General features: G+C 44.1%; 1 protein-coding gene across 2 annotated transcripts in view; it reads left to right on the plus strand.

Moving 5' to 3' along the window:
- Positions 1 to 12,290: 12,290 nt before the first annotated feature.
- The window catches only part of YPEL1 (yippee like 1), a 20,082-nt gene continuing 19,986 nt past the window's right edge, over positions 12,291 to 12,386 (plus strand). For both annotated transcript variants that reach the window (XM_056532141.1, XM_056532132.1), the window contains exon 1: positions 12,291 to 12,386. This exon is cut by the window's right edge and continues 75 nt beyond it. The gene's annotated coding sequence lies outside the window, so the exon portion shown is untranslated.

Raw genomic sequence — 12,386 nt, forward strand, 5'->3', positions numbered from 1 at the left:
TGGAACAGTGGTCCGGAAAAATGAAAAATTTAATTTTTCATTTGCACAGCCCACTGTTCCAAAGATCTGTCAAACGCCAGTGGGGTGTAAATACTCACTGCACCCCTTATTAAATTCTATGAGGGGTGTAGTTTCCAAAATAGGGTCACATGTGGGGGGGTCCACTGTTCTGGCAGCACACGGGGCTTTGTAAATGCACATGGCCCCTGACTTCCATTCCAAACAATTTTTTCCCAAAAGCTCAATGGCGCTCTTTCTCTTCTGAGCATTGTAGTCCGCCAGTAGAGCACTTGACGTCCACACATGGGGTATTACCATACTCAGAAGAGATGGGGTTACAAATTTGGGGGGGGCATTTTGTCCTATTATCCCTTGTAAAAATGTTAAATTTGAGGGAAAACTAGCATTTTAGTGGAAAAAAATTAAAATAATAATTTACACATGCGACTTTAACTAAAAGTTGTCAAACACCTGTGGGGTGTTAAGGCTCACTGGACCCCTTGTTACGTGCCTTGAGGGGTGTAGTTTCCAAAATAGTATGCCATGTGGTTTTTCTTTTGCTGTCCTGGCACCATAAGGGCTTCCTAAATGGGACATGCCCCCAAAAACCATTTCAGCAAAATTTGCTTTTCAAAAGCCAAATGTGACTCCTTCTCTTCTGAGCATTGTAGTTCGCCCGCAAAGCATTTTACATCCTAACATGGGGTATTTCCTTACTCAGAAGAGATGGGGTTACAAATTTTGAGGGGCATTTTGTCCTATTATCCCTTATAAAAAAAAATTATTTGAGGGAAAACTAGCATTTTAGTGAAAACAAAATCATTTACACATCCAACTTTACCAAAAAGTCGTCAAACACCTGTGGGGTGTTAAGGCTCACTGGACCCCTTGTAAAGTAGAATATGTCACGAAAAAACTGTCTCGGAATCAGAATGAAAGGTAAAAGCATCCCAGAGCTATTAATGTTTAAAGTGACAGTGGTCAGATGTGCAAAACATGGCCGGGTCCTACAGGGAAAATTGTCTTGGTCCTTAAGGGGTTAACCTCTTCAGGACGCAGGGTGTATGGATACGCCCTGCATTCCGAGTCCTTAAGGACGCAGGGCTTATCCATACGCCCGTGGGAATTCCGGTCCCCACCGCTAGCTGGTTGGGGACCAGAGCCGGATGCCTGCTTAAATCGTTCAGCAGGCATCCCGGCATATCGCCCAGGGGGGTCATTATGCCCCCCATGTCGGCGAATTCAGTCCAGCGATCTGCGGCGATTCCGGATCAATCGAGTCTCCAGTGACCCGGTGACCCGGAATCACTTGGGGATCGGGGCCGTCTCTGAACAGCCATAGCCAGCAGGGGTGAGGTGGCACTGGTGCCACCTCACGATCGCCCTGATTCGTCGGCCGGTTTACTGGCCGACCAATTAGGGCACCTGCTGCGGGTGTCACTCCCGCAACCCGCTCCGCCCCTCTTCCGGAGGACGTGAGCGGGTGCGGGAAGAAGACCCCGGGTGTTGGGGACCCCGATCCATGGCGTCAATGTTGGGATCGGGGCCCCAGGAGCAGCGGCGGCGGCGAGGGACTGACCTGCAGCGTGGATCGTTGGTGGTGAGTGACAGCCTCCTGCTGTTGCTTAGCAACAGCTCCCAGCATGCCCTCCTGCTGTTGTAGTTATGCAACAGCAGGAGGCAGACCACCACAACTCCCAGCATTCCCTTATGGGCATGCTGGGATTTATAGTTTTGCAACAGCTGGAGGCACATTTTTTCTATGGAAAAGTGTACCTTTAGCTGTTGTATAACTACAACTCCCAGCTTGCACAAACAGCTAAAGTGCATGCTGGGAGTTGTAGTGGTGCATCTGCTGGTTGCATAACTACAACTCCCAGCATGCCCGTTGGCTGTCGGTGACTGCTGAGAGTTGTAGTTTTGCAGCAGCTGAAGGCACACTGGTTGTGAAACTCAGAGTTTTTTTTTACCTAACTCAGTGTTTCACGACCGGTGTGCCTCCAGCTGTTGCAAAACTAAAACTCTCAGTATGTACAGTCTATCAGCACATGCTGGGAGTTGTAGTTTTGCAACAGCTGGATGTCCCCCCCCCCCCCCCCAATGTGAATGTACAGGGTACACTCACATGGGCGGAGGTTTACAGTAAGTATCCGGGTGCAAGTTTGAGCTGCGGCAAATTTTCTGCCGGAGCTCAAACTGCCAGCGAGAAACTACTGTGAACCCCCGCCCATGTGACTGTACCCTAAAAACACTACACTAACACAAAATAAAATAAAAAGTAAAAAACACTACGTATACACATACCCCTACACAGCCTCCCCAATAAAAATGAAAAACGTCTGGTACGCCACTGTTTCCAAAACGGAGCCTCCAGCTGTTGCAAAACAACAACTCCCAGTATTTCCGGACAGCCATTGACTGTCCAAGCATGCTGGGAGTTTTACAACAGCTGGAGGCACCAGCAATCCCTAATTTAGGCCTCAAATGCGCATGGCGCTCTCACTTTGGAGCCCTGTCGTATTTCAAGGCAACAGTTTAGGGCCACATATGGGGTATCGCCGTACTCGGGAGAAATTGTGTTACAAATTTTGTGGGGTATTTTCAGCTTTTACCCTTTTTAAAAATGTAAATTTTTTGGGAAAACAAGCATTTTAGGTAAAAAAAAAAAATACTTTTTTTTACATATGCAAAAGTCGTGAAACACCTGTGGGGTATAAAGGTTCACTTAACCGCTTGTTACATTCACGAGGGGTCTAGTTTCCAAAATAGTATGCCATGTGTTTTTTTTTTGCTGTCCTGGCACCATAGGGGCTTCCTAAATGCGACATGCCCCCCGAGCAAAATTTGGTCTCAAAAAGCCAAATATGACTCCTTCTCTTCTGAGCATTGTAGTTCGCCCGTAGTGCACTTCAGGCCAACTTATGGGGTACCTCCATACTCAGAAGAGATGGGGTTACAAATTTTGGGGGTATTTTCTGCTATTAACCCTTACAAAAATGTGAAATTTGGGGGGAAACACATTTTTGTGAAATTTTTTTTACATATGCAAAAGTTGTGAAACACCTGTGGGGTAGGCTCACTTTATTCCTTGTTACGTTTCTCAAGGGGTCTAGTTTCCAAAATGGTATGCCATGTGTTTTTTTTTTGCTGTTCTGGCACCATAGGGGCTTCCTAAATGCAACATGCCCCCCAAAAACCATTTCAGAAAAACGTACTCTCCAAAATCCCCTTGTCGCTCCTTCCCTTCTGAGCCCTCTACTGCGCCCACCGAACACTTTACATAGACATATGAGGTATGTGCTTACTCGAGAGAAATTGGGCTACAAATATAAGTATACATTTTCTCCTTTTACCCCTTGTAAAAATTTAAAAATTGGGTCTACAAGAACATGCGAGTGAAAAAAATGAAGATTGTGAATTTTCTCCTTCATTTTGCTGCTATTCCTGTGAAACACCTAAAGGGTTAAAACGCTGACTGAATGTCATTTTGAATACTATGGGGGGTTTAGTTTTTATAATGGGGTCATTTATGGGGTATTTCTAAGATGAAGACCCTTCAAATCCACTTCAAACCTGAACTGGTCCCTGAAAAATAGTGAGTTTTGAAAGTTTGTGAAAAATTGGAAAATTGCTGCTGAACTTTGAAGCCCTCTGGTGTCTTCCAAATATTGTATATATGAATAAAAAAAAAATATTTGGAATATCCATTTTCCTTACAAGCAGAGAGCTTCAAAGTTAGAAAAATGCTAAATTTTCAAATTTTTCATCAAATTTTGGGATTTTTCACCAAGAAAGGATGCAAGTTACCTCAAAATTTTACCACATGTTAAAGTAGAATATGTCACGAAAAAACTATCTCGGAATCAGAATGATAACTAAAAGCATTCCAGAGTTATTAATGTTTAAAGCGACAGTGGTCAGAATTGACAAAAAACGGCCGAGTCCTTAAGGTGAAAAAGGGCTAAGTCCTTAAGGGGTTAATTAAAGGGGTATTCGAGGGGGAAAAAAAAAAAATTTTTACATATTAACTGGCTCCAGAAAGTTAAACAGATTTGTAAATTACTTCTATTAAAAAATCTTAATCCTTCCAATAATTATCAGCTGCTGAAGTTGAGTTGTTCTTTTCTGTCTGACAACAGTGCTCTCTGCTGACATCACTGCTTGTCTCGAGAACTGCACAGTGTAGAAGGTTTGCTATGGGGATTTGCTTCTACTCTGGACAGTTCCCGAGACAGGTGTCATCAGAGAGCACTTAGACAGAAAAGAACAACTCAACTTCAGCAGCTCATAAGTGAAACTGAAAGGATTAAGATTTTTAATAGAAGTAATTTACAAATCTGTTTAACTTTCTGGAGCCAGTTATATATATATTTGTAAATTACTTTTATTAAACGGATATTATAAACCGGGTGCAAACGGATGACATTAAAGGTTATATATATATATATATATATAGATATGTATGTATATATAAAACCTTTAACGTAATCCGTTTGCACCAGGTTTATAATATCCGTTTATGAACTGTTATTACTTCTGAGCATGCTTAGAAGAGGTGACATCAGCAGACTCCTGCAGTGCTGAGGGACAACTACTACTCCCATCATGGAACATACTTCTTTCCATGATAGGAGTAGTAGTTCCCCCGGCTGCGAGAGTCTGCTGGCGGGTGGGGAGGCTACATTAGTGTTTGTACTACTACCCCATCATGGAACAGACTGTTCCATGTTGCGGGTAGTAGTACAGGGGATAAGGAATTGATCGCATCGGGTCTCACTTCTGAGACCCGATGCAATCAGCAGTTATAAAGCAGGAGAGCAGACGGCATGCTCCGCTCCCCTGCGATGTACAGTCATGGCGGTAAATGTTGGCACCCCTGAAATTTTTGAAAAAAATGAAGTATTTCTCACAGAAAAGGATTGCAGTAACACGTTTTGCTATACACATGTTTATTCCCTTTGTCTGTATTGGAACTAAACCAAAAAAGGTAGGAAAAAACGCAAATTGGACATAATGTCACACCAAACTCCAAAAATGGTCTGGACAAAATTATTGGCACCCTTAACTTAATATTTTTTTGCACACCCTTTGGAATAAATAACTGAGATCAGTCGCTTCCTATAACCATCAATAAGCTTCTTACACCTCTCAGCCGGAATGTTGGACCACTCTTCCTTTACAAACTGCTCCAGGTCTCTTATTGGAAGGGCGCCTTTTCCCAACAGCAATTTTAAGATCTCTCCACAGGTGTTCAATGGGATTTAGATCTGGACTCATTACTGGCCACTTCAGAACTCTCTAGCGCTTTGTTGCCATCCATTTTTGGGTGCTTTTTGATGTATGTTTGGGGTCATTGTCCTGCTGGAAGACCCAATATCTCGGATGCAAACCCAGCTGTCTGACACTGGGCTGTACAATGCGACTCAAAATCCATAGGTAATTGTCAGATTTCATGATGTCTTGCACACATTCAAGGCACCCAAGTGCCAGAGGCAGCAAGACAACCCCAAATAATCATTGAATCATTGAACCTCCACCATATTTCACTGTAGGGACTGTGTTCTTTTCTTTGTAGGCCTCATTCCGTTTTCGGTAAACAGTAGAATGATGTGCTTTACCAAAAAGCTCTATCTTGGCCCACAAGACGTTTTCCCAGAAGGATTTTAGCTTACTCAAGGTAATTTTTGCAAATTGTAGTCTTGCTTTTATATGTCTGTGTAAGCAGTGGGGTCCTCCTGCCATAGCATTTCATTTAAATGTTGACGGAAAGTTTGTGCTTCATGCTCCCTGAGCCTGCAGGACAGCTTGAATATTTTTGGAACTTGTTTGGGGCTGCTTATCCACCATCCAGTCTATCCTGCGTTCATCAATTTTTCTCTTCTGTTCACGCCCAGGGAGATTAGCTACAGTGCCATGGGTTGCAAACTTCTTGATAATGTTGCGCACTGTCTAGATCTCTCTAGACTTGTAACCTTGAGATTGTTGATATTTTTCCACAACTTTGGTTCTCAAGTCCTCAGACAGTTCTCTTCTCCTCTTTTTGTTGTCCATGCTTAGTGTGGCACACACAGACACACACTGCAAAGACTAAATGAACTTCTCTCCTTTTTATCTGCTTTCATGTGTGATTTTTATATTGCCCACGCCTGTTACTTGCCCCAGGTGGGTTTAACCCCTTGGAGACCGAGCCCATTTTGACATTAAGGACCAGAACATTTTTTGCAATTCAGACCACTGTCACTTTAGCCCCTTAAGGACATAGCGTTTTTCCACTTTCGTTTTTTCCTCCTTACCTTTTAAAAATCATAACCCTTTGAATGTTGCACCTAAAATCCATATGATGGCTTAATTTTTGCACCACGATTCTACTTTGTAATGACATCAGTAATTTTACCCAAAAATCTACAGCAAAGCGGGAAAAAAATCATTGTGCGACAAAATGGAAGAAAAAACGCCATTTTGTAAATTGTGGGGACTTCTGTTTCTACGCAGTACATTTTTCATTAAAAATGACACCTTATCTTCATTCTGTAGGTCCATACAATTAAAATTAAACCCTACTTATATAGGTTTGACTTTTTATTACTTCAGAAAAAAATCATAACTACATGCAGGAAAATGTAGACGTTTAAAATTGTCATCTTCTGACCCCTATAACTTTTTTATTGTTCCACATATAGGGCGGTATGAGGGTTATTTTTTTGCGCCGTGATCTGAAGTTTTTATCGGTACCATTTTTGTTTTGATCTGACTTTTTGATCGCTTTTTATTCATTTTTTTTGTTATAAAAAGTGACCAAAAATACAATATTTTGGACTTTGGAATTTTTTTGCTCGTACGCCATTGACCAAGCAGTTTAATAAATGATATATTTTTATAGTTCGGACATTTACGCACGTGGCGATACCACATATGTTTATTTACCCTTTTTTTTTTTATGAAGAAAATGGTGGTGATTCAAACTTTTATCAGTGTTATAGCTACCATAGGGGGCTATAACACTGCACACACAGATCTTTTACACTGTTCACTGCAAAGCCATAGCTTTGCATTCATCAGTGTTATCGGCGGTTGATTGCTCAAGCCTGGATTTCAGGCTTGCAGCAATCAATTGCCATTCGGACACACAGGAGGCAGGTAAGCCACCCTCCTGCTACGTCTCAGCTGATCGGGACATCGCGATGTCCCAATCAGCCCGACTGAGCTGCCGGGATGCTTTTACTTTCACTTTTATACGCGGCATAAAAGTTGAAAGAGTTAATGCCGGACATCTGCCGGAACGGCGATGTCCAGCATTAGCCACGGGTCATGGCTGCTGATAAAACACCCCACATGGTATACTATTTGGGAAACTACACCCCTCAAGGAACGTAACAAGTGGTACATTGAGCCTTAACACCCCACAGGTGTTTGACGAATTTTCAATAAAGTTGGACGTGAAAAATGAAACATTTTATTTTTTTCACAAAATGCTGATGTTACCCCAAATTTTTCATTTTCACAAGGGGTAATAGGTAAAATGTCCCCCAAAATTTGAAACACCATTTCTCTTGAGTAAGGAAATATATCATATGTGGATGTAAAGTGATCTGCGGGTGCATTAGAGGGCTCAAAAGGGAAGGAGTAGAGATGAGCGAACTTACAGTAAATTCGATTTGTCACGAACTTCTCAGCTCGGCAGTTGATGACTTATCCTGCGTAAATTAGTTCAGCCTTCAGGTGCTCCGGTGGGCTGGAAAAGGTGGATACATTCCTAGGAAAGAGTCTCCTAGGACAGTATCCACCTTTTCCAGCCCATCGGAGCACCTGAAAGATGAACTAATTTATACAGGAAAAGACATCAACTGCCGAGCCGAGAAGTTCGTGACGAATTGAATTTACTGTAAGTTCGCTCATCTCTAGGAAGGAGCGACATTGGGCAATTGGAAAACGAATTTTGCAGAAATGGTTTTTGGGGGGCATGTCTCATTTAGGAAGCCCCCATGGTGCCAGAACCGCGAAAAGCACCACACATGGTATACTATTTGGGAAACTACACTCCCCAAGGAACATAACAAGGGGTTCAGTGAGCATACTGGCGGTTGACAGATCTGTGTAACATTTGTTTGTTACATTTTTTCATTTTCATGGACCACTGTTTCATAAATCTGCCAGTCACCTGTGGGGTGTAAAGGCTCACTATACCCCTTGTTACGTTCAGTGAGGGGTGTAGTTTCCAAAATGAGGTCACATGTGGGTATTTATTTTTTTGTGTTTATGTAAGAAACGCTGTAACCTGCCGCCACCCTTGTGCAAATCACCAGTTTAGGCCTCAAATGTACATAGTGCGCTCTCACTCCTGAGCCTTGTTGTGCGCCCGCAAAGCATTTTACGGGGTATTTCCGTACTTGGAAGAAATTGTGTTACAAATTTTGGGGGTCTTTATTTCCTTTTACCTCTTATGAAAATGAAAAGTATGGGGCAACACCAGCATATTAGTGTAAATTTTTTTATTTTTTTACACTAACAAGCTGGTGTAGACCACAACTTTACCTTTTCTTAAGAGGTAAAAGAAGAAAAGGCCCCCCCAAGATTTGTAGCACAATTTCTCCCGAGTTGAAGTTACGCAACGGCTAGAGGCACACTGGTTGGGATTGGGAAACACTAAGTTAGGTAACACACTACCACAGTGTTTCCGTACCACTGTCTGTTTCCTAACTCAGTGTTTCCCAACCCATGTGCCTCCAGCTGTTGCAAAACTACAACTCTCAGCATGCATGGTCTGTCAGTGCATGCTGGAAGTTGTAGTTTGGCAACAGCAGGAGGCACACAGGTTGGGAAACACTGAGTTAGGAAACAGACAATGTTTCCCAACCAGTGTGCCTCCAGTTGTTGCAATACTACATCTCCCAGCATGCCCAGACAGTCGAAGGGCATGTTGGGAGTTGTAGTTATGCAACAACTGGAGAACAGTTTGGAGACCACTGTGTAGTGGTCTCCAAACTGTACCCCTCCAGATGTTGCAAAATTTTAACTGAAGGGCCAGATGTTGCCGAACTACAACTCCCAGCATGCCTGCACAGTCTCTGTATGCTTTGAATTGACATTTAGAGAGCTACAGTTTGGACACCACTGTATAGTGGTCTCCAAACAGTGCCCTTCCAGATGTTGCAAAACTACAACTCCCAGCATGCTGAGACTGTCCAGGCATGCTGGGAGTTGTAGTTCTGCAACATCTGAAGGGCATGCTGAGAGTTGTAGTTTTGAAACTCCTAGAAGCAGCAGTGAAGATCACTTTACGGCAATCTTCACTGATGTATCTGACATCGCCGCCGCTGCCTCCACTTGCCTGCCGCCTCGTGTCAGCCACCGGTCCCCGGGTGAACTAAGGTAACGGCTGCCGCATCCATGGCCCCCGCACATCGCCACTATCTTCCCTCGCTCTGCCCCAACATCCAGGGGCGGGCAGAGCGGGGGAAATTAACTTTCCCCCCCTGCCCTGCGATTCGCCGGTCAGTCCTGATCGGCCAATCGCAGGGAAAAGGAGGAGGTGGCACCCTGCCACCTCGCTCCTATCCTTCAGGATGGTCTGAGCTGTCTCTGACAGCTCCGATCATCCCTATTTTCCAGCCTATCGGGTCATCAGAGACCCGATCAGCCCGGAATAGCCAATCCAATCAGAACCCCCCAGGCATTTGCACGGGATGCCTGCTGAATGATTTCAGCAGGCATCCCATTCCGATCCCCGCCCGGCTAGCGGTGGGGATCGAAATTCCCACACACATACAGGTATGCCCTTGGTCCCCATACGCCCGTGGTCCCCAACAGGTTAAAGGAGCATCACATGCTTGAAACAATCTTTTTCCACAATTTTGAAAGGGTGGCAATAATTTTGTCCAGCCCATTTTTGGAGTTTGGTGTGACATTATGTCCAATTTGCTTTCCCCCCCCCCCCCCTTTTTTTGGTTTAATTCCAATACACACAAAGGGAATAAACATGTGTATAGCAAAACATGTGTTACTGCAATCCTTTTCTGTGAGAAATACTTCATTTTCTTGAAAAACTTCAGGGGCGCCAACATTTACAGCCATGACTGTACATCACTGGGGAGCGGAGCATACTATCCCCTGCTTTACAACTGCTGATCACAGCGGGTCTCAGAAGTGAGACCTGGTGCAATCAATCCCTTATCCCCTGTACTATTACTACCCCCAACATGGAACAGACTCTGTTCCTTGATGGGGTAATAGTATAAACACTAACATAGCCTCCCCAGCCACAGAACTACTACTCCCATCATGGAAAGGAGTCTGTTCCATGATGGCAGTAGTAGTAGTCCCAGCTGCAGGAGTCTGCAGACGGCTGATGCTAACAGATGAAAAACTGATGCAAACAGTTGCCACTAAACGGCATCCCTTTGTATCCGTTATTAGAATGGTCTGTTTAGGAGGCAATAACAGAACATATGAACGGGGGACAACAGCCGTGTGAACGTAGCCTTAGTGAACAGGTTTCTGATGCAGAAAATGAAGTGTGATCAGACCCTTAGAGAAGTGTACTTAGGCTTCACAACCACAGCTGTGCACCAGAATACAATATGTAGCTATAGGGTCGGCATTCGTACGTGTTGCTTGTAGATAACAGAAAACCACAATAATAACATATCTCAGCACCCACGATTATTTTGAATCATTCCTTAGCGTTTTATTCATACATCAGATTTGCAACACACAGGATGTGTTTCAGTTGAAAACAGTTTTTTGCCAAAATGCGCCCGCAAATTTCATACTCTGAAGTGTGACTAGGCTGCGTTCACATCACGACTTCTCCATCCGACCTGAGTACACGATTTTTATAACTTAAAATCGTATGAAATCGTATATAAAGTCTGATCCATTGACTTCCATTAAAAAAATCGGATCCCTTACACACATCTGATTTGATCCGCATCCGATTTCACACGATTTTTGTTCGGGTCTGAAATGGGGGTTGACCACGATTTCAGACCTGAACAAAAATCGTGTGAAATCGGATGCGGATCAAATCGGATGTGTGTAAGGGATCCGATTTTTTAATGGAGGTCAATGGATCAGACTTTATATACGATTTTAAGTTATAAAAATCGTGTACTCAGGTCGAATGGAGAAATCGTGATGTGAATGCAGCCTAAGGCTGCGTTCACATCACGATTTTATAACTTCTAATCATATGAAATCGTATATAAAGTCTGATTCATTGACCTCCATTAAAAAAAAATCAGATACATTACACACATCCGATTTGATCCGCCTCCGATTCCACACAATTTTTGTTCGGGTCTGAAATTGTGGTCAAACCCAAACAAAAATCGTGTGTTTGTAATGGATCCGATTTTTTCAATGCAGGTCAATGGATCCGACTTTATATACGATTTTAAGTTATAAAATCGTGTACTCAAGTCGAATGGGGAAATGGTGATGTGAACGCAGCCTAAGACATTAAGTAATGATTTTAGATAAGCAAGTGTGCAAACTTTACTTTAGCTATTGTAGAGAATAAAGGCTGCAACCAGGTCCACATTAAGCGCCATTCTAATTACAGACATCTGCGTTAAGTTCCATGGCTCTGAGCTGGAGAAAGACACGTAGCGCCACACATAGGTGACCATAGAGATGTGCCCAGTCCTATGGTCTCTACACACTCAGCATTTCCTGACTAGCCATTTTATATTTCACTATTTTCTTTTTCACGCAATTCGCAGGTGACTGTCAGACGCCACGTAGCCTGAGCTCTACTCCCGGTGGTCAGCGCAAACAACAAGGGCTGCCTGGCCATTAACGGGTTATCGCTACCGCAGCAGCCGTGCTTCCGTCACTCTCCTGTTGTTTATCCCCCTTGGCGCGCTCCCGAAGCTCCTCCCTCCACCGCCGCGTGCTGCCCGGGCCCGCGCCTGTTGTTAAGAACCCAAACAACAGTGCTAGACTCCCACCCCCAGCACGTGATTGGCCGAGAGACCAAGCTGTCATAATTACCCACCAATCCCCGGAGCGGCTCTGTGTAGCGGCTGCTGTCATTCTAGGTCACGCCCCCTTAGCTTGTCACCTCCCCAACCGCAACCAAAACATCCTTTGTCTCGCAGCAGCCTCCAGTCGCCATTGGCCAAGGCTCACAAGGCCCGAGCGATGATTGGCTGTGACGCACAAGGATTCGAGCTACCATTGGCCAGTTCCTTTTCACTGTCCTGGGCTTCTGAATGGTTGGCTCTTGACTTGGTGACGGCGAAAGGTGTCCATGTTGTGATTGGCTCTTCACGCCACTGTGTTACGTAGGCTCCCCCCTCTTCTCTCTAACCCGCCGTTGATCGGTTTCCAGTCAGAAACAAAAACAAAAGCGGCGGGAGGAGGTGGAGGTGGTGGCGGCGGCGGGT

Source organism: Hyla sarda, chromosome 1 (genome assembly GCF_029499605.1).
Source record: "Hyla sarda isolate aHylSar1 chromosome 1, aHylSar1.hap1, whole genome shotgun sequence".
Taxonomy (NCBI): Eukaryota; Metazoa; Chordata; class Amphibia; order Anura; family Hylidae; genus Hyla; species Hyla sarda.